At 44.1% G+C, this 20,624-nt stretch overlaps 1 protein-coding gene across 3 annotated transcripts in view; it reads left to right on the top strand.

Moving 5' to 3' along the window:
* The window catches only part of PLXNA2 (plexin A2), a 302,069-nt gene that overhangs the window by 44,945 nt on the left and 236,500 nt on the right, over nt 1-20,624 (top strand). For all 3 annotated transcript variants that reach the window (XM_032449324.2, XM_085526831.1, XM_085526830.1), the window contains exon 4: nt 11,022-11,136. The gene's annotated coding sequence lies outside the window, so the exon portion shown is untranslated. The remainder of the gene's footprint in view (nt 1-11,021; nt 11,137-20,624) is intronic.

The following is a 20,624-nucleotide window of genomic DNA, read 5'->3' as shown; positions in this document are numbered from 1 at the left end:
TATTCGTTTCCTTGAGTGCTCCCTTACTCTGCTCAGCAGCATTAACAGGCCTTTGCATGGAGCAGAAATGATTCTTCCAGCCGTGTTACAGGTGGTGTAAGGGGACTTTGCACCAGTGAGAATCCATCGGTATGCATTCAAAATAAATAGATGTGCACATAAAGAAATAACCCCTATTATTACACGAGGATGCAGTGGGAGTGCCAGGGGAATGGAGAAAGTAACAAAACTTGACACCGGTGATAATAAAAGAGGGAGCGAAAGCAAAGAGATCAGCCCAGCCTGCTGGGTTTGGAGTGCTTAATCAGAACTGACTTCTACTACTGCAGCTGCAAAAGGAATGTTTCTAGCCTCCCATTAATTTCCATACAATAACCCTCTAATGGGGGAGTTGCTGGGGAGAGGAAGGCGATCAATCTGTTGTAATGACACACTGGAGACTAAGGGAAAATGCAAACTTGGAGCAATTTCATGGCAGGTGCAACCTTGGAAAGTACAGCCATTTTTCTAAGTTAATTTGTTCCCCTGATATGTTTGAAATCCATATTTGTACTTTAAAGGTCTAAAATGCAAGATGATTAAAAAATATAACCAGATTTCTGTAAGCTTTTCAGCTGGATCAGGTGATGTATTAAAGCCCCTCCTTGGAGCTGGGGCAGCTGGATGTCTTTTATCATTTGCTGCCAAAAAGGGATTGTTTGTCCTAGCACTTGGTTGCTGTCTTTAGCCCTCCCTCCCATTTACCTCCATGGTGTTGGTTCACCTCGCAGTTAAATTGATCCCCAGTACTACAGGATGTATTAAGAGCAATAATAAGACGATGGCAGTAATAATTACCACCCTTGTTACCATTAGTAATAACAGTGCTATATAATTATAACGATCGTCTTGGAGAAGAGCCCCAAAGTGCTTTAAATGAGTTAATTTCTGATGCGTTTTAGGTACCTGCCTCTTTTGCATCGTTCTGAGCATTCCATATATGAATGGTGACAGGACCTCATGCCTTCACATGGGAGCACCATGAAGGTTCATCACCTCATTTCATTTTGGGCCTCATCCCCATTCAGCATTCTGGAAGATGTGCTTTGTTTCAATGAGCTTTGCAGTTTCCTTGTGGCACAGAGCAGCCCCATTCCAATCTGTGCCATCATTTGGGCTTCTGAGAGCCACTCTCCTTTCTCCTGATTGCAGCTTTTCTGTTTCTTTGCACTTGAGAGCTACAATCACCATGGTGGATGTATTGCATTATAAAGCACTGGGAAGTGCAGGGGCTTTGCATGAGAATTGGATACCCCTCTGCTCAGATCTTTTGTGCTTTGCATTGAGCACCAACCCTCACCATCAGATTTGTGTATTTGTGATACAGCCCTTTGTGGCTGAAGTCAAGGGATATGCTTTTTTACATGAAAAGATGCTTCTTATTCTGCTGGGATGCTGCATTTCATTGGTGCTTTAGGCATGTGGAGCAGCTTGCTGCGATCAATGACTATTCTTACACCCTGGTTCAGATCCTGTTCTAAATGCACACTTGTCCAGAGCTGCCCCAGGTTACAAAGTTCCTTCATTGACACCTACAAACCAGCTTACATGCCTTAGTTCTCCTTTGCTGCTGCCCTGCCGGGCTTCCATGAGCCTGCTGAAGGAGATAAACAAAATAATTGATCATCTAAACGAGATTGAGGGATTCGTAAAGGTTCAATTATGTCTCCCTAAGTCTGCTCTCGAGTTGGTGTAATGAAGTCTCTGCCTAATTCTCAGTACATCATCAAAATCAATTTATTGGGATCAGCTGCTACAGAGGAGGGAGCAGAGCAATCAGAAGTATGGAGTGAGAGGAAAGGCTGAATACACCAGAGCTGAAATGGCAATCTCCTCTTCTGAGTAATTCTCTACTGATTACAAACATAATTTGAGGGCTGGGAGTTTCCTGGGGCTCCTGCAGCTCCTGGGCAACACGTGTCCTCCATCAGACATTGCTCTGTCTTTTCTTTCTCAGGTTTTAAAGCTCATCCCCCATAGGGTGACAAATCCCTCGCTGTCCATCCAAAGGTAAAGGTCTGTGAAAGGCGATCCAATTTCATAGGCCGTAAAGCTTTATATCCACTCCTTGTGCTTCTTTCCCTCGTTGTTTATGATTTCAGAAAAATCTTTAAGCCCTCAATCTGTATTTGGCCTCTGGACACTCATAAGGCAAAACTGGATTCCCAGCAATTGCTCACAGAGGGAAAGCAGCAGCAGAGTGCCCTGCTGGGTTTGCAGTGCCTGTTCTGGAGGTGGCAGATGGGGGCTGTGGGATGCACTATGGCAGAAGGTGGGAGAGCATCCTTAGGATGGCCTGTCTTATCCCCACCATCAGCTCCAGACCACCGCCCCATTGCTTCCCAAGTCATCTTGCAAGCTGCCACTTGGAAGCAGGATTTATACATAGAAAGTGGTGCTATTGAGGAAATCCAGCTTCTTTACACCCCTTATGCAGCGAGGTCTGTTGTCTTCCCTTTGAGTCATTCCTGTTTCCTTTCTGAGAATGGCTCCATGCGCCTACAAACCCAAGATTAAACACAGGCAAATACTGTGACATTTAAAAAAGATGTAAATAGAATAACTCATTTTGCCATCTAGACAGGAGTCTCAGATCTGACAAGTACACGTGGCACTGTGCCTTGCTCATCTCATTACTCCTCACCTCTGCTCATAAACTTCCGCCTAGAAAATAACGTAATTTAATTAGAAACGTGGAATTGGCCTATTGCAGTCACAGCTGGTTAAGTGGAATCAGTTTATAAGTTCCATTGTCATCGGGGTTGAAGTATCTATTACATTATCAGCCTGATTTTATGTGTGGTTGCTATTTGGGGACCGGCAGAGGGAAGGTAAAGAAGGAGAGGACGTGAAGTCTGCACAGTGACCTGAAGGTCCCTTCCAACCCAAGATACTCTACTCTATGCTTGATCAGGTATTGGGGGAGCAGGTGGTTGGACAGCACAGCCCCGGGGTCTTTGAATGGGAGAGACCCCCACCCCTCCATCACCTGCCATATACTCCCATTGATTTGCTCCTCAGCTCTCCATAATCACAAGGGCTTTCTGTTGGAGCTCCCAATGCTCTCTGCACATCCATGGCATCCATGGGGAAGGACTGTCATGGGGTAGTCCTCTCTGTGCTGGGTTTTTGTATTCACAGCACACACAAAGGAAAGCCATGAGGACAAATAAAGCCAGCTTGGTTTGCAGTTCACAAATATTTCTGAAGGCAAATGGGACAGGAATGGTTTAGCCCACAGACACTGATTTGTCATACAGTCTGACTGGGGCTTTGATCCTCTTCTGCTTTTTTGGGCTGGTTTTTTTTGGCCCAGGCATTAGATAATGCTTTAGAAGCCATTAGAAAAACTTGTGACAATTGAACTGCTTTGAAAAAATGACAGTTTGGTGGTCTAATAATAACCCATAAACTGAGCTGGAGAAGGTTTTTTTTTCCCTTTCTCTTTGGTATTCATTATGTAGGGTATGTTTCAAAATGTCCTCCTCAACAAATAACCCTTTCAGACATCTACACATTGATGATAATACAGGCTTCTGTAACACATTGGAATGCTTACAGGTGTGTGTGCATTATAAGTAGCTGGTAAAAGGTGCTGTGATGTTGGAGGGGGAAGGAATGGAGAATGTGGGGATGCCTTTGACTGCGATCTTTGAGTGGATGGAGAAGGACTTTTCTCCCCAGGTCCTGAAGGGTAACATGGGTGGGAGCCCACGCTTCATTGCAGGATCTTGTTTTTGCAAGATCTCACTTGGCAGCGATAAATGAGCAACTTTCAAGCCTCAGAAATGATTAATTTCTCACTGGAGCTGTCTCTGAGGCTGTCACAGCCTGACAATCCTGACATAAGTGTCATTTATAATGTCACAAGTCTATTATACATAAATGTCATTACACAATTACTCTGAGGATGAGGAAAGGTTTGCTGTGGCCTGAAATTAAGTCAATTACGTATCTTAATATTATTGTTCATTCGTCCCCCCCCTCACGCGGTGACATTGTCTCCCGTTTGTTCATTTAGCACAAATTAGCAATTATTAATTGCAGTAGTGCTGTTAGGCAGCCCAGGTAGGGTCGGTGTCATGAAGGCTCTGGCACAGCCCTGTGCACGCTGCAGTGATTGATATCAACACGAGGATCGCAATGCTTTGATAATGAACCCTCTTGAAACAAGGCCTCCCTTCTTGGTGTCCCCCCCCTCCCCACACACACACATATTCCTGCATCCCCCTGAAAAGCAGCAGCATCTGGGAGCGATGATAAATCCTCCACGTGGTTCTGATAAAGGTGGCTTGTTTTAATGAGGGTGACTTTTTGTGCCGCTTAACAAAAGAGGCTCTTTCTTGTTAGAAGGACGGAGGAGTTCAGCGAATTCCCCCGCGCCGCACCTCAATTATCCCTTAAAATTGGCATAAATGTAGCCTTCATTTAGTTCTAACAGGCTTTCATCCTCCTTGGCCCAGACACAAACAAGGCGTATGCTGGGGCTGGGTGTACTGGTGGGGTGGGAATGCATTATGCATCAGAAGGTGCAGTGATGGAGATGAGAAGGAGAAGGAGCTGTATGGGACTGCAGCAGCCCTGGGAGCTGTGCTTATGGTTTGATCTGAAGGCATTGACATCCAGCATGGCTTGGAAGTGGAGCTGCATGCCAGGATATAGACCTGGGTCTGAGGGCATTGCAGGTATTTTGTGCTGGCTTCAGCAAAGCAAAGCTCTCTATGCTGAGTTACACCTCAATATAGAAGAAGGCAGCAGATTTCTATGATAATCCTTCAGATTTCTAGCAAGACAACAGAGATGAGCATCAGGCCTTTTAAATCTCTCCCTTTGCCTGTTTTCTATTCTGGGAAGCTATTGTTCTCAAAGGGACATCTTTAAAGGAAAAGCTGGTAGAATAATTTATTTGCGAATAATTTATTCAGTGATTGATGGGAAAAGCTGCTGAATAAATAATTCACTGAATGCTAATGGAACATCAGAGATGGACGAATAATGAAAATGTTTATTTGCAAATAATTTATTCAAAGAAAAATGCTGAAATGTATCAGCTCAATTATTCTCGGTCGTAATCCAGTCATCCCCACCCAGCACACTGTGACATGTCGTACAGTGATGCTCCTTTCAACTAAATAGAAGCTCCAGGTAGTAAAGTCATATCTGCTCCAAACGAAGGGCTCTGATCTGCTGTTAGTAAAGAGAAGTCATGAGGAGTTTGGGTGAGATGGACCTTGAGCTTGAACTGGAGTTCAAGCTGTAAGTCCTCTTGTGATGGTATCTTCATTTGATAGGATCATAGGATCGTAGAATGACCTGGGTTGAAAAGAACCACAATGCTCATCCAATTCCAACCCCCTGCTATGTGCAGGGTGACCAGTCACCAGCCCAGGCTGCTCAGAGCCACATCAAGCCTGGCCTTGAATGCCTGCAGGGATGGGGCATCCACAGCCTCCTTGGGCAACCTGTTATTATTAGGAGCAGCTTAACGACCTGAAATCCTCCTCTCTGGGAGTGCGGCTCTTTGTTGTGCTGTTCTGCTCTCCCTGGGCAGGATGGGGAGGTAGGGACAATGTGAACAACATTGCTTTTTATTGTTAAAGGTTTTCAGAAAGCTTCTAGTCAGATGGAGATCCACGTTCTGCGCTCAGGCTAAAGATGGTGTATCTTCTGTTCAAGCTGTTCTGCTTATGTCTGGTTTCCATAGTTTAAAAAACAAGCCTTCAATTTGCATTAAGCACACGGTGCTGCAGTCTCAGGTGCAGATCGGGTCATCTTGCCCATCCTTCACTGCTTTATCATCTTGTTTTCTCCATTTCCTCCTGTGATATATTGAACTAAGCGACATTTTCAAGAGCAGGGACACTAAATCATGTATGCTCTGTATGCATAATCCAGTCCCGAATGCTAACGAAGGCGTGTTGGCAAAAAGAAGTTGCAAGAGGGACCTTGGAGTCATCTGGGACGCAGGTAGCAAGAGAAGAGAGAGCACCTGTATTGTATTTCCTTTGTGATTACAGCCATCCATATCAGAACCAGCTCAGGGTTGTTTTATTCTCCGAATCTCTGTATTAGCACTTGCAGGGAGTCTAAATGCTTGGCAGTGCCTTCCTTTGCAGTTTCCTTCTGGGTTTGGAGCTGAAAGCGCAGCCAGAGTGAAATCATTTCTCTGGATGCTGCTGGAAATGTAAGAGAAAGCTCCGTTTGAAAGAAGTATGAGGGGGCCATAAAGATGAATCTTTTGCTAATCAGATCAATTCACCCTATTTGTACCAAAAGAAAGATTCAGGATGAGGAGCTGATAATGCAGGCTTCAGTTTGTGGGAAATGAATTAGAGAGATGTGATTGGAAAGAACTGTTTCATTTAGTTGCTCCACTGGCATCTAACAAGGCACTGTAGCTATACTGTAGCAAGCTAAAATATTATTTAAAAGTTAATTCATATTTTTAGCATATAATTTCTAATTAACTCGCTGTAGTTATCTTGTTAAATGTCAATTAAATCTCAGAGCATTCCTCAAAAGGTTTCCTGTATTCATAAAATGTAATTATGGAGCTATTGCTCATGTAGCCCTTATTACTAGTATAATCTACAGCTAAATATATCTTTTACATACTCATTATACATCACTCGCCGCTATATTGATCATCAGAAATTGATTTGGCACCATGAGTCGTCACGTTACCTTTTCAAATGTCAGCTCTAAATAGTTAGAATGCAAAGTTCTGGCCATAGCATTGGGTTGGGGGGGTTCGATGCAGCTGATAGACGCTCTCTGGTCTCAGCCAACCTCTGCTGCTTCTCCCTCCCCCTCTCCTGTCTGAATAATACTTACTGATACATCACTGTTATTTGGAGTTTGGATCTTCCCCGTCCCTTGCCAGATTCATACGTGTCTGTGCTGATATGGATGTTGTTCAAACAACGATCAGCTCCTTCCCTTGTCACTTTATATCGCATATTTCACATAGCACAGCCTTAGCAAAGCAAACGATTGTCGTCCTCTGCTTTTTTTTGTTTATTCCACGTGTGGGGTTTCTCTTTTTTTCCTATTGCTGAAAGTGGTATTTAAATTAAACCACGCTTCGTCGTTGTTTTCCCTTCCTAAGGCAACCAATGTTATGGATGTGGGGAAGGGAATCGATATGAAGTTGGATTGTCCTTATGAGATCCCTTTAATATCCCAGGAGGGCAGGCTGTGTAAATCAGGATTAAAGAAAGGGAAAATGACCGAGGGGAGGATTCTTCAGAGGGCTGTTTGTGTGCACAACATGGACAAATATTGAGATGTGGAAACGTAATCCAGGGAATCCAGGGCTTTCCATAGCTTTAATTGAAGCAGTTTGTAACCTTCATTCTGTCCGATCTGAAACAACTCTTTCGTCTTCGCTGGGTTCATATGGTGGGCTCTACTGCATATTAAGTTCATGCAATAGATTACAGTTGAGGCAGTGAAAGGGGAAGGAGGTGGAGAAGGCCTGAAGATGACTCAAACCAAGTTGCTGAGATTAAAGCTCCTAGAGCTCTATCTCTATTGCACGTGATTCCAGTTCACCTAATTTACGGTCTTGGCAGTTTCTTTTCTCTTTTTTTTGTTTAACATGCTCATCTATTGACCAGCATCCAGGAATAAAAAGACAAATAGAAGTTCTGAAGGTTCCGTGTGTGTAACACAAATGTGATGCGACGTATTCCCTCTGAGTATTTCCAGAAGAAAAAGGCAGAGAGAAATCGGATAAACGCATCAATAGAAGTCAGCTGTCTGCCAGAGCGTGCTTTAAATATCAGATTTGAATAGAATAGTGTGCACGGTTTCTGTATCAAATTATGACATTATTGGCAAAGACTAGAAAGTGACACAACTCAGTCCTCCTACCTTCCGAGATTACAGATGAAACAGCCTTAAATGGAATACAAAGCAGTTGTGTCATCAGATGAGGGCTTACAGGTATTCATGTGGTTCAGGCAAGGGAAATCCAAATGAAGGCAAATTGAAGGGGTTCTTTAATGTACTTTTATTATGGGGGGGGGGGGATTGCTGGGTGATAGCAGTGCGTGGCTGTGGGGTTTGTTTCAGACCAAGGATTTTGACTTAAATGAGCTCAGATTTTATTTCAGAGGCTGTTAAAGAAAAATAATAATTCTCTCATAGAATACTCCCAAAAGACGAGAGCGTGTAGACGAGAGTCAGAAGGCTGTGTACTTAATACATCACGTACTGTTGATTTTTAAAGTAATAAAGCAATAATGAGAGCAGGAACATCTGGAAGCATGCTGCGAAACTGTTATTGTTTAAATAATAATGATCTGGTTTTGTCGCAGTTAACACACAGATGGAGGCTGGGCCTTAGCTGGGCTGCTTGGACTGGGCATAGGGAAGGGTTGCAGGGGTTGGATGAGCTGCATGGTGGCATCTTCCCATACACCAAGACTCAGGTCCTTATGGTGTTGCCTGCAGATGGCAGAGTGGTGTTGGGGCACCTCAAGGATATTGGGACAGAAGAAGAAAGAAGGAATATATATATATTTTTTCTCCCAGCCCTAAGAAATATCGCTGTAATTTTGCTTCTTGCTTTTGCTGCCGTTCCCCCATGACAGTTCCATATAGCTACAGGCTGTCTGTCAGTGGCTCTCATATATGCACAGACAGACCCACACTCAGAGGGAATATTTGTTAACTATGACTATTTGAGGCGAAACACTGAGGTTCTGTGCTGAAGAAAGATTTTTTCAGTGAGCTGCCTGGGGCACCAGGCATTTTAGAATCAAAATCTGGAAAGCCGAGTCATTATTTCTGTTGTTTTAGTGCCTGCTTTTATTCTTTCTTATTGACAAATGTTCCTTAACCCATATTGCTGTGGGTGGTTTCTTTTTTTTTTCCCCATATTTGCACTCTACAGAACTGTTCAAAAAGAGGCTTTTCACTGAGCAGCCTTGGCCATGTCTCCCACTCTGTGTTCCATCATCCTTTTCTTTCCAATTCCTGCCTCCGCTTTGGACTTGCAGGCTGTGGTCATAGACTGTGTGTAATCTTCTACAGGAGATGCGAATGGAAAAGGTCTGGAATGAATGGGAGCAGGAAGAAGTCCTCCATACCTTCCCGTGATGAGGCTTTATGGGACATTCAGGGAGGTTCATGCTCAGAGCCCAGGGAGCAGATAGAGGTCTTTGTGCTCACATGAAGACCCCAATGGGATAAAGCAAGAACCTGAGGAGGAGAAAGCATTCCCTTCCAGCAGCAGCATCAGTGGGGAGCCCCTGCCTGACCCCCCCCCCCTGCTCAGCCCCAGTGCTCCATGAGCCTCACAAAGCAAAAGGGCCCTTTGCTGAATCCACAGACAACTTTCCATGTGCCACAATAGAGATGGGGATGGAGAACGCTCCTGAGAGCAGCTCTCCTCAGCTCGAGAGCCACTGAGAAAACTCTGAAGGAAGAGAGGTTTTCAAGGAGAGATAACAGCTTTTTTTTATGAGCTGCACTAGAAGCACACAGTCAAGGTTTTTGGTTAGACAGCCCTCTTAAGGCATCTTACAAGTGCTGCAGGAGTGCCAGCTGCTGTGTCCCTCTCTGCTTGATGGCCACAAAACCCCACGGTCCTCAAAGCAAGGAGCAGGGCAGGTTTGGTGTCCTCTCCCATTGCATTGCAGGGATCAGGGGGGTGGTGGGGGCTGAACATGGGGGTGTGAGCAGTGGGGTGGTTATGGGGAGGGGGAACCTGTGCTTTGCCCTATAAGACAAACAGGCACTTTTATTTCTCCTGATGATCTTCATCATGATTTTGTTTTCCATTCGTTATGGGTTGCGCTGATTGATGCTTGGTGAGTTTGAATCACAGTCGATTTCCTCAGCAGCTCCTCTTGCCAATGTGCAGCTCAAATAGGCTCAGATTTATATAGGGAGTGAGGCTCAAAAAGTTGCTCTGTGAAAATAAAAGCAGGATCTGATAACAGAAGTAGTTGTAGGTCCTGAAATGGTTCCTTTTATTAGATGAAGTTCAGTTGGCTCTATTTGCAAATGTTATTTACCGTGGCATTTCATTCATACACTTAATGCTGTTTGATTAACCTGCGGAACTAAATGTCTGATGGATGAGAAAGGTTATGAAATGAAGGATGTAAACTTGCTTACAGGGATGGTGTGGAATCTTTGCATGTTTCTGCAGCCTTTGTGCTTAAGGTTGAGCCTGGGCTGTGATGCAGAGGATCTCTATCTGATCTCTTGGGCATCAGCTTGCAGTGGGTCCTGCTGTGCATCGGGTGGGTCCTGCTGGCCCCCATTGTGGTTTTCCCCCTCTGCTGATAATAGCCATAAATAATAACACGGCTGCACAGGCATCATTCTAATACCTTAGAAACTAGTAACGATGCTGGGACTGACAGCTGGGCTGCACAGAGCTGCGCTAGGGGGGGCTCTGGGACAGCACAGCACTGCCTTCAGCATCAGCCAGTGTTTAAGTCAAGTTCTTAAGTTAATATCTCAGTTCCTTTAAGTCTTCCCATAGCTGTTGACACATGAAATAGACAAGCAAGGAGCGTGCCTGCAGGTAGCTCTAAGATGGGTTTTCCCCACAGTGTTTGAGATCACAAGTTCTTACTTACCTGTTTTTGGGGAGCATCTCCAACACCATCACAGGGCAGCAGATGAGAAATGTCCACCTCCTTTCTCAACCTGTTTCCTAAGCTGCTCTGCATGGCTGCTGTGCACCCATACAGCACCAAACCAACCTCTTTCCCTGCTCAAGTGGGTTGGGAGGCTGTAATTCATTGCTGGAGAACTGTGCGGAACTTGTTGGCTTATAATAAACCAGGTACAGCATGCAGATGTACTAAATGTCAAAAGGTGCCAAAATGGGAGCAGAGGACTTATGTGAGGATGAGCTGTTTTATTTCCAGTCGGGTATTTGCTGTAATAGAAATATTATGGTGACAACCAATCTTGCTCCCAAGCCTAATGCATTTTCAACTTTCTTTTGCTGATTTCAGGACCTACAGCTCCTGTAATTTGCATCTGGATATCAGGAAATGATGTATTCTGACAATATTCCACCTAACGCCGGGGACAGACCAGCAGAAATAACTCATACCAGCAGATCTACAGGTAAAATTCCTTCTTATTTAAGAGGACTCCTATGGAAATTGCTGTTTTCTGCTTTGGTTTGAGTTGGAGTCACCGGGAACTCCAAGTGCCTCTGTTGAACCCTTTGGGATGGAGGGGTATGGCTGAAATGTAGGCACAGAACCAGAGCTGCTCTGAATTTCCAGTCTTATCCTCATCTTCTCCAGAAATATAATGAATATAATGCTGGGCTATCAGTACTGAGCTCTGTCTATTAGAAGCATTGCCAACAAGTAGTGAGTCTGAAGAAGAAGAGGGGCAGGGCTGAGCTGGTTGTGGTGGAACAATCCTTCCTGGTGACGCTCCCGAGTCAACAGTTTAGTTTCATTATTATAGAGACATATATCAGATGTCTGTGCTTTTGCTGAGTTGTTGCTTTTTATTCTTGCATAAATAGAAAATATACAGTTTTCAGAGCTGTCAGTCTGGGATCTACAATGAGCAGTAAAAATAAACTTAAAAAGTAATGCTCAGGCAATTGGAAATGATGGTGCTTTGATATGGTTTTCTCCAGCCAACTTGCAACCTAAGCAAAATTACACACAGCTTTTGCCAAGCTTAGGATTTCTAAAATGCTTTGATTTCTCTTCCTCCTCCCTGCATTATTTGGTACTTTGTGTGCAACTGCAGCAGGCGTCACGAATGTAATGTGTGTAAGAACAGGGGACTTTAAATGGGAACATGACAGACATCACTGGGCTTTGAAGGGAAAGTAAAGTGGTGTGGGGGTGTGATGAGGGGAAAGTAATCCACCACTCTGCAGCAGGGTAAAGGCTTCATTGAGCCAGAGGGGCTTTGCAGGCAGTGTCATTCGCTGGTGGTACTGCTGAGTCAGAGAAGGGTACAAAGAACTGCTTTTGGAACACATAGTGATGCAGAAATTCATTACTATGTGTTTTGTTGGTGCTGAAGTAACACCCCTAGTGAAGCTACAGCAGTTCCCAGCTTTAGTTGTGAAGCTGCAGCCTTCCCATTTACCAATGGCACGTCTCACCTGGTTACATCTCTTATAAGCAGGATGGATAGCCAGGTACCTTGGAAATTGCTCTGTTCTTGGGCACATCCCTCCCCTTGTGCTTGAGTTGTGCCATGTTATGCTCCCATAGCACACTTTGCACCTGGCAGCAGTGGGCCCCTCTTCTCCTCTCCTCCATTCCTGTTCCCCTTCCCCGAATCAATCAGCAGAGATGAGTTCTCATTTTCAATGGAGGACCCATCACTCAGGTTCCTTTGGTAACGTTTTCACTTGGTATGTTACTAAGTGTTGACATTCTGCCGTACAGAGGATGACAAACACAGCACTGAGGAAGGGAATCAGATCATAAGGACTCACAAAGCCCTCATTTTAGTTTGCTGTCTCATTGTGCTACAAGAAAACGATCAATCTCTGTGCATGTATTTTGGGTTGCACAGTATTGCACTGGAAAAGGTTGTATGCTGTGTCTTCCTGGCCCAAATTAATCAGATTTGTGTTCAGGCAATAGCCATTCCCACTTGCAGTATGTACCATTCGCCAACCTTGCAACTACAGTTCCTCCTACACAAATCAATCCCTGTTTAATTTTATCCTCAACTAAATTTGACCAAACCCTCAGGAATTGGCTACAAGAGCCGAACAAGTTCATCTTTTGATTTTGATCAATTCTGAGGGCTGTAGGCATCCATTCTGTAATCATTGCTCACAGAAAGCTCAAGTGGAGCACACGGTGTTTATGTAAGGAATCAGAAAGCAGATTCCTCATCTCTCATCTGTTCTGTCTGCGTCGTTCTCAGCTCTCGAAGCACCAAGTAGGTGAGCTTTTGGGTTTGAGGTGAAACCATTGAGTCCAGCAGCACGTGGTGTGAAGGCAGCAATCCTGGCACGCTGTTGGACAGCTCTGCTTTTCCTGATGGAGTCAAGGCTGGGATTTTATATATTCCAAAACTGTCTTCTCTTTACCTGATAGTAAATGAATCCAAAACAGATTTCTGTCATTTCACAATAGAAAATGAGACAGATTGCACCGTTGCTTCAGCTTTCATTTTAATACCTGCCAATATCGTTTTGCAAAGCCTGGAAAGTGTAATATTGAAGAAAAAAAAAAGAGGAAGAAAAAAAGTGTAGCTAACATGAGGTTAAAAAATGTCTTTAGTGTGTAAAATATGAATCTGGATGACACATAGGCAGCTGCAGATGCACTAATTTGATTTCATGCCTTAGAATCAACTGTTCCCTTGCACTGAAAGGCACATTTACATCCATCTGTCAAAGTCTATTCCTTGTCTTTTCAGAGTTGCTCTGCTCTTGTTTCATCCCATACTTTGCTCACCAGGGTGAGTTTGGAGTTTGCTTTCCCCATCGTGTCCGTATTTTTCACATAATGGTAGCAAAAAATGCCTTGCTTGCAATTTCTTTCTGTTTCTGACTCCGATGGAGGTTTTATTACAAGATTGGGAGAGCAGACAAGTTGATCAAAAGCCAGAATGGTTCTCAGGTTGGCCCATTTAGCAATCAGCCTCCCAGTATTCACTTACAGTGAATAGATAGTGGAGGTTGGATGGCCTTCCTCATTGGGTTAAAATGCTTGTAAAGAAAAACACTGCCAGGAAAGTTTGTGGGAGGATAAAACATCAGTGAGCCTCCGAGGCTGTCATGCTGATGGGTAGAGAGCTTTGCTCTCTCTGTCTTTTGGTCCCTGATGCTTTTTCCTGGTGTTGGGGAAGAAGCAGCTCCTGGTAATAGAACTGGTAACAAATTCTTGGCAAAGAGAGAAAGAAGATGCAGAGGTCAGTGCTGAAGCTGCATGGAGCTTATTAATTTTTGCTTCATGAATTTTCATAGCGCTAAATTGACTTTAAAGTGAAAAGGCAATTCTCATGTCTCTACCCAACTTGTAATTACTCAAAGTTACTGCTGAGAGATACAACAAAGATAAAGCACGGAGCTGGGCTGGAGTCCTTACTGCTGCTGGCCACAGTTTGGCTGTGCTCCTGGGATGTCTCGAGCCAACAGCCTCCATATGAAAAGGGACATAAGCTGGAACCCACATAGCTTTGTGGCTCTGCATTATCTTCAAAAATATGCCTATATTTGTTTTCTTTCCATCTTGTTACTTTCAATACTGGCTGTCATCACAGTGGTCAGGGCAAGAGCTGCGTGTTGCCAGCTCTGATATTTCAGGGACACGAGATAATGGCTGGGGTCAGGAAGCAGCTTTTTGCTACAGAAAAGAAACCAGATATTTATTGGTGCTGATACATCTCTAATCTCAAATAGTTGCCTTCAGTATGCTTGAATGAACTGATCTCTTTGTTATGCGCAAGTTGGCTTAAGATACAAGGAAGGACATGTCACGTTCCAGATGATCCATTCTGATATGTCAGTAAAACTCCAATGCTGATGTCCATCTTCCAGCGTGGACATTAAGGCCGCTTTCTCAGCCAGACCTTTACTTTCCACATCACACAGCTTCACCTCCTGCTGCTGAATGGGCTGGAGGCAGCTGGACGCGAGGTGGAGAGAGGAGTGAAATGATAATTCATTCAGGATAGAAGCAGGAGGCAGAATGTAATCCATCATATCTGCTCTATCTCATTATGAAGGTGAGATACAAGAGAGGGCAAGCTGTTAATAAACTGGTGGATGAAGTTATTTCACCAATCTGTTACAGCACGCAGGGCTAGACAGGGGCAGAAGTGCAGTATTCACACCTTTTTCTAATTTTTTTTTTTTTTTGTTCCTTATCCTATGGAAATGCCTTTGCAAAGCCAATGAGACAGTCTGGCTTAGGGAGCTGACATCCAGCCCCTCGCACCCTCTGATTAATGCCTCTCCATGAGAAGCACATTGGGTGCTGCAGGGCAGCATTGCAGCAAGGGGCTGCTGCTCTGGGGCCATGGGATGGCAACTGGGTGGCAGTGGGGCTGTGCACACAGAGGCCTCCAACTGCTCCTCTCCATACACAGGTGAGTCAGCAGAGGTTGAGTCTGTTCTAGTTTAAGAGTCTGCTCTTAAGAAACAACGCAGGCGTTTGAAGGATGCCCTTCAGCAACACCGTGGGCTCATTTATTTCGCCCTCTCTTTCTCTGCCCACAAAAAACACTGTTTTGTATTCTGTCATTTCTCATCTTGAGATGTCTCCCTGGCAAGGATAAGAACCTTTCTTTGGAGCCTTACAATGGGCTGATCAGCAGCACAGCTGTACTGACTAGACTTCATTTCAAGGCTGTCATTTTGGCTATGAGCTGGAGGCTGTTGGAGGTGCTTAGCATTCCTGATGGTCTCCCAGTTGCAGCTGGGGTCCCTGCACCTTCACCCCCTCAATCTGGTGTTAATTCCTCATGCTGAAATATGGGGCTCAGCCCCACGTCCCAGCAGTGCCTCCTCATTCTTCAGTGCTGCAGTCAATTCCCTCCACTGATGATTCCCTCTGTTGGTGCCTTTAATTATTCTTATCACAGATTCATTGAGCTTGAATGAAACTACCAAAAGCTACAAAAGCTCTATTCCCTTCTCTCCACCTTCTTCCTCAGCTGTCACAATTCTGGCAAATAGCAGCAATGACAACAACAACAAAATAACTCACACTAAATGGGGTTGGTGAGTTGAGGAGATGCGCTCGGTGTGCACCAGGGAGGGCTGGATTGAGACATAACCTTGTTACCGTCTGCACGTGATCACAGCAGGGCTGCAGGGGTTGAGGCTGAACGCTTTGTAATTCGAAGGAGAAAGAAGCAAATTTGCAGATAATGGCTTTATTAAATCTAAGTTAGTGATGACATGGAGGTCTGTCAGCAAAAACCCAAAGGCAGAAGGAATGTGAGCAGATAGGCAGAGCACTATGGTTCTGTGTACAGTACTGGGAGTAAGGTGGCTGATGGGACTGGATCATCATGGAGATCATTTCCAAGCTTGGTGATGCCACAGCCCTATGGTTGGACTGACAGGCAGTGCTTTGAGTCCCCCTGGAGCCTGAAGGCCTCCTGGGTAACGCAGAGAGTCTTATTCAAATTTCAGGTTCTTGATGACACGAAGAAGGCATACTGCAAAATGATGATAAATGCATATTATCATCATTTAGGCTTGTCCATCAGTGAGCACTTTGCTGTATGGAGTGTTGGAGGCACCGGGCATTTGAGATCTGCTTAGTCCATGGTCCTGGAGGGCGACGGCACATCTTGCCACAGACAGGCGCTAATGAAGATAATTGAAGATGTTATTAGGAAAATGTGTTTGTTATCAGAGGTTGCTTACGGCGTTATTACTCGGAGTTACACTTCATTAATATCCATTTTTTCATGGCTCTTCTTTGCCGTTCGTTAATTGCGTGACCTTGTGTCACTGGAGGAAATGTCAGTGATGGAGTGAAGCGCTGCACTGCCTGCGCTCACCGCGACTCACCCATCTCCAGCACAACCCCATCCTCAAAGCAGTTACAACACAGCCATCAAAGCAAGAAGACAAGTAAGGCTGTAACAAATGTCTTATTGTGAAGCCCACTCTCAAATCAATCAGGAGGTATTAATTGGGAGAGGAGCCCAATTGGACTTCAGGAAGGAAAAAGCACTACCAATTTTGCAAGGAAATGTTTTACTATGTTATGGGAAACGCTGACTGATTTTGTTCTTTGATTAAAATTGCTGCCAGTTGTTGTTTTATTTTTCCCACCCAGTCACATTTTACCTCCTGGAAAGATAGTTTTGATAAATAGAACAGTAAACGTTTGAAATGAAAACGTTCAGAGAGATGTCAAAATTGATTTGAAAATGCTAATTATATCGGATTCTGACACCCACAGGTTTGTGGGAAAGCCTTTTACAGGAAAATGAGTCTACAGGTTGTATAAGGGATGACTGTTCCATGTATATGTTGCATTGCATGCACGGCATGGGAAGGGTTTTCGTGCTTCCTTTGACGTAATTAAGAATCTGGCTGTATAAAGCTGGAGTTCACAATCTTTGTTGTACTAATTCTCAACACCACGTAATTAAGGAGATCTATTTATTTATTTTTGGGGTAAGAAAACAAAGCAATTAAATACCAAAGTAATTATCATGCAAAGAACTGCAGTGTAGCGCTCTGGCAAAGACTATTTGTTCACAACATCTGGAAGTGGGCAAGTGGAAGCCGAGCGGGCTGCAGTGCTAATTGGCAAAAGGCATGGCCTTAAGTCATTAGTGAGATGATTATTTGGCAGGCTTGTGTTAGTTTTTGTAGTATCGACAGTTTGATTAATATGTTAATGAGCTTAATTTGCATATTGAGTTTTGTCACTTTAATTTGTCTAACATGCCTGGAAGCGAAATATTGGCGCTGTGAAATCTATAGAAGAAGTAAAGAGGCAGAAATCCCATCCTAATGATGGTACATAGGGTAGAGCAGCCACACACCATGCGGTGCCCAGCGGCCATTTGCAGAGCTCACCATCACCTTAACATCCCTCTGCATTGCTGAACCATCAGCTTACATCTTCAGAACGTTTGTCTGGATCTGGAACTTCTCCCAGTACATCTCCTGTAACAACTGGGGTACTCGAGAAAGGGAAACATCCCTCTGACGTGTTTCCTCTTGAAGAAATTCCTTCATGCCTTCCTTACCGCCATCATCTCTTTTGCTGAGAGCTGAACTCTGAAAGCATCTCTGCGTTGGCTGGAGACAGTCTCTTAATGCACTGCAATATCAAGTATATTAGCATCAAGTTCTCACTCAACTCTAAGTGTTACTTAAGGATATTAATCAACTGCTGCTTTATTTTAATGGGCTAATTTGGGATGAATTAATATAGAGGCTTGATTTACAGAGAGGTCTTTGGTTTGTCGCTTCCATGGTGCCTTCCCTCCATTTGCTTTCACTGCAAAACTTCAACCAGATGGATTCCATCCACCCCGAGAAGTATAGGGCGCTAAAAAGGGGATAAAAAGTGATGGTTTTCCCTTTTCACCTCGTTGGTGCAGCCGTGCTGGCATCATGGCAGCACCTCCCTTTTCCACTGGGAGAAGACCTTCCCATGTACTGTGCTATACTCTGCACAACCTTTGCTCTTCCATCACCTCGAGGTCTCAGAGGGATTAATACTAAATCATACCCAGTTCGTATCCTTTCATTCTGATCCACTAGTGCAGAGTGTGCACTTTTAATTAAGGCTTATTTACTTTACACAACATGATCAGATGAACAGCAGTATCCACCCATTCTTTTCATCTTCTGTTTATGCAGTGTATAATAACTAAGGAAATAATTAAGCGCACTGGTTGTATTTGCAACAGTTTGCCAAGATGGTGGTAAGTTGTGTACAATACATCATATTTTTATGGCATCTCTGGAGCCATACAGAAGCAGTAGAAGAAAAATGCCATATAAACAACTACTCAAACAGAGTTTGAATGATCCAGTAATTTTGATTTATGCTTTGCATTTCATGGAAGTTTATTAGCAGTTAAAGTCTATGGTTAAATGATTCCCAGTACAAAATGAGTTAGAAATACAAAAGAAGGTTTACAATGCAAGATTTAGTACCGGGGACTTTGTTTAAAACCAGATTCTGTATATAAATTATAGTCCTGGTTGTCACTTTTAACTAACAATCCCAAGCACTATGGCATAGCAGGGTAATTTGTCCACTATTTCTTTGCAACAATAAACTGCAGTTTAATTCTCGTCTGTTTTTCAAAGGCAAAGAAAGCCCAACTCTCTGACATAAAGCAATGGTTTGACCGAATGCTCCTTGCAAAACTAACCTTGGTGCCACCTCATGGCTGCGCACAGCACCAAGTCAAGGTACAACACAATGAGATTTCTGTGCATAGTGAGAGCATATGACAAAAGGTGACACAACTGTCAATGGGGTTCAGTAGTTAAACTGACACCAGGAGGACAAATAGGGTTTATCCTTTTCTGGAGCAGCTGCTTTTCCTACATCAAACGTTGAAGTTTTTGCTTCGTGTTTTCAGCATCCTTATCTAAGTGTTTTTACAGGGGAAAATCATACCCTGTCCTAAAGGGCATTGGTCTGCTCTAGAGCACACAGACATCACTGTCTCACTGAGAATGAATACAGCAGTGCAGCCTGGCTGTGGAATTATGCTGCAATGGAAGCAAACGTTATTGATGGCTTTTTTTGGGGGGGGGTTAGTTTTCCTCGGAGGAGTATGGGGTACAAGGTAGAACTACTCCAACACCAGCTTGATTATAGGCTTGTTCAGAGGTTTTGCTTATGTGCCTGTGCAGCACTCTTGCTCAGGGCAGCAATAGCAGCAGTTCTTTTTAGTTTGCTTACACATAGGACTTCAAATGCTTTAAAACTCTTAAGTTTAAGCTCCCAAGGTGGAACAATAAATTACTTTCTCGAAATCATTGATTGAGATATAATCACTTTGCCCCTGTGGATCCTGAAGCACTTTGCAGCCTGTGCAACATCGCTGTCTATCAAAAAGAAAACCAACCATCTTTGGAACAGAACGTGCCATCTGGTGAGCGGGGAGCAGCAAGGCCATTAGCCAGCTCCGAGGCAGTAGAGGTGATGCAGTAGGTGTTCATTTGAAAATACAGAGGACATCTGGGCAGATGTGTGCTTTCCTATGCTGGAGCTCAGCCAGGGCACAAGGACATCAGCCCCACTGCAATGGAAATGGGACGTGCTGCTGTGCCCCAGCTTTGCTGATGGGCACATCTCCAGCCCATAAAGGCTCTGGAGAAAAAAAGAAGTGGCATTTATCAGCGGATCTGGGTCCCTAATGGTGTGCTGATGGTCAGCTGTGAGTTGTTGTATCCTCAATCTTAGGCTGATGCTGACATTTCTATCACCTTTATTACCTGGAGGCTTTGATGGCTCTTTGGGGCAGCGATGATTTCATCAGATGGATACAGGGCAAATCTGGAGCAATACTTTGGCAAGGCTGTAGGGGAAGGATTCTGCCTTTCAGCACCTGCAGCCTCATGTCAGTCTGTAGGTCGGTATTAGTGGTTATCAAAACTTCTGTAATGCATTCCAGAGCTAATTTGTTGCAAGGGAAGGATGGCGAGTGAGGAATGCAATGGAAGAAAGACCAAAATATGTAACTTTAATATACAGATGGCAGAGTTAATCCACTCGATTAGTGTAGCAGAAGAGAATAATAACTGACACTAAGGGAGTTTCTACTCAGCTTGATTAATATTGCCATGAAAACATATGGGTTGGAAGAGACATGCTCTAATGACTTTCTGATCCTCGTTTTGCACGGTTCCATAGAAATTGCAGACGTGCACAGATTAGAATCAACATATTACTTGGGTAGCAAAAAAACAATAACCAAACCCAGGAATGGCAGTTTCCTCAGGTGGAAGGTAGGCTTACACATGTCACACTACAGCTGGCACCCCTGCAAACGCAAGAGTGGCTCTGATGGGACTTAGCCGCTATGATTTCAAATCCATAAGCCTGAGGGCACTGCAGTGGGACTGGGGATAAACCATGGGGATTTGGTCCTCTTGGAAGCACACCGTGAGCCTT

The sequence above is a fragment of the Coturnix japonica genome, chromosome 38 (assembly GCF_054131305.1).
Source record: "Coturnix japonica strain WE chromosome 38, WE-NBRP24, whole genome shotgun sequence".
Lineage (NCBI taxonomy): Eukaryota > Metazoa > Chordata > Aves > Galliformes > Phasianidae > Coturnix > Coturnix japonica.
The sequence above is the reverse complement of the archived record's forward strand: the minus strand, read 5'-3'. Positions and strand labels throughout refer to the sequence as shown.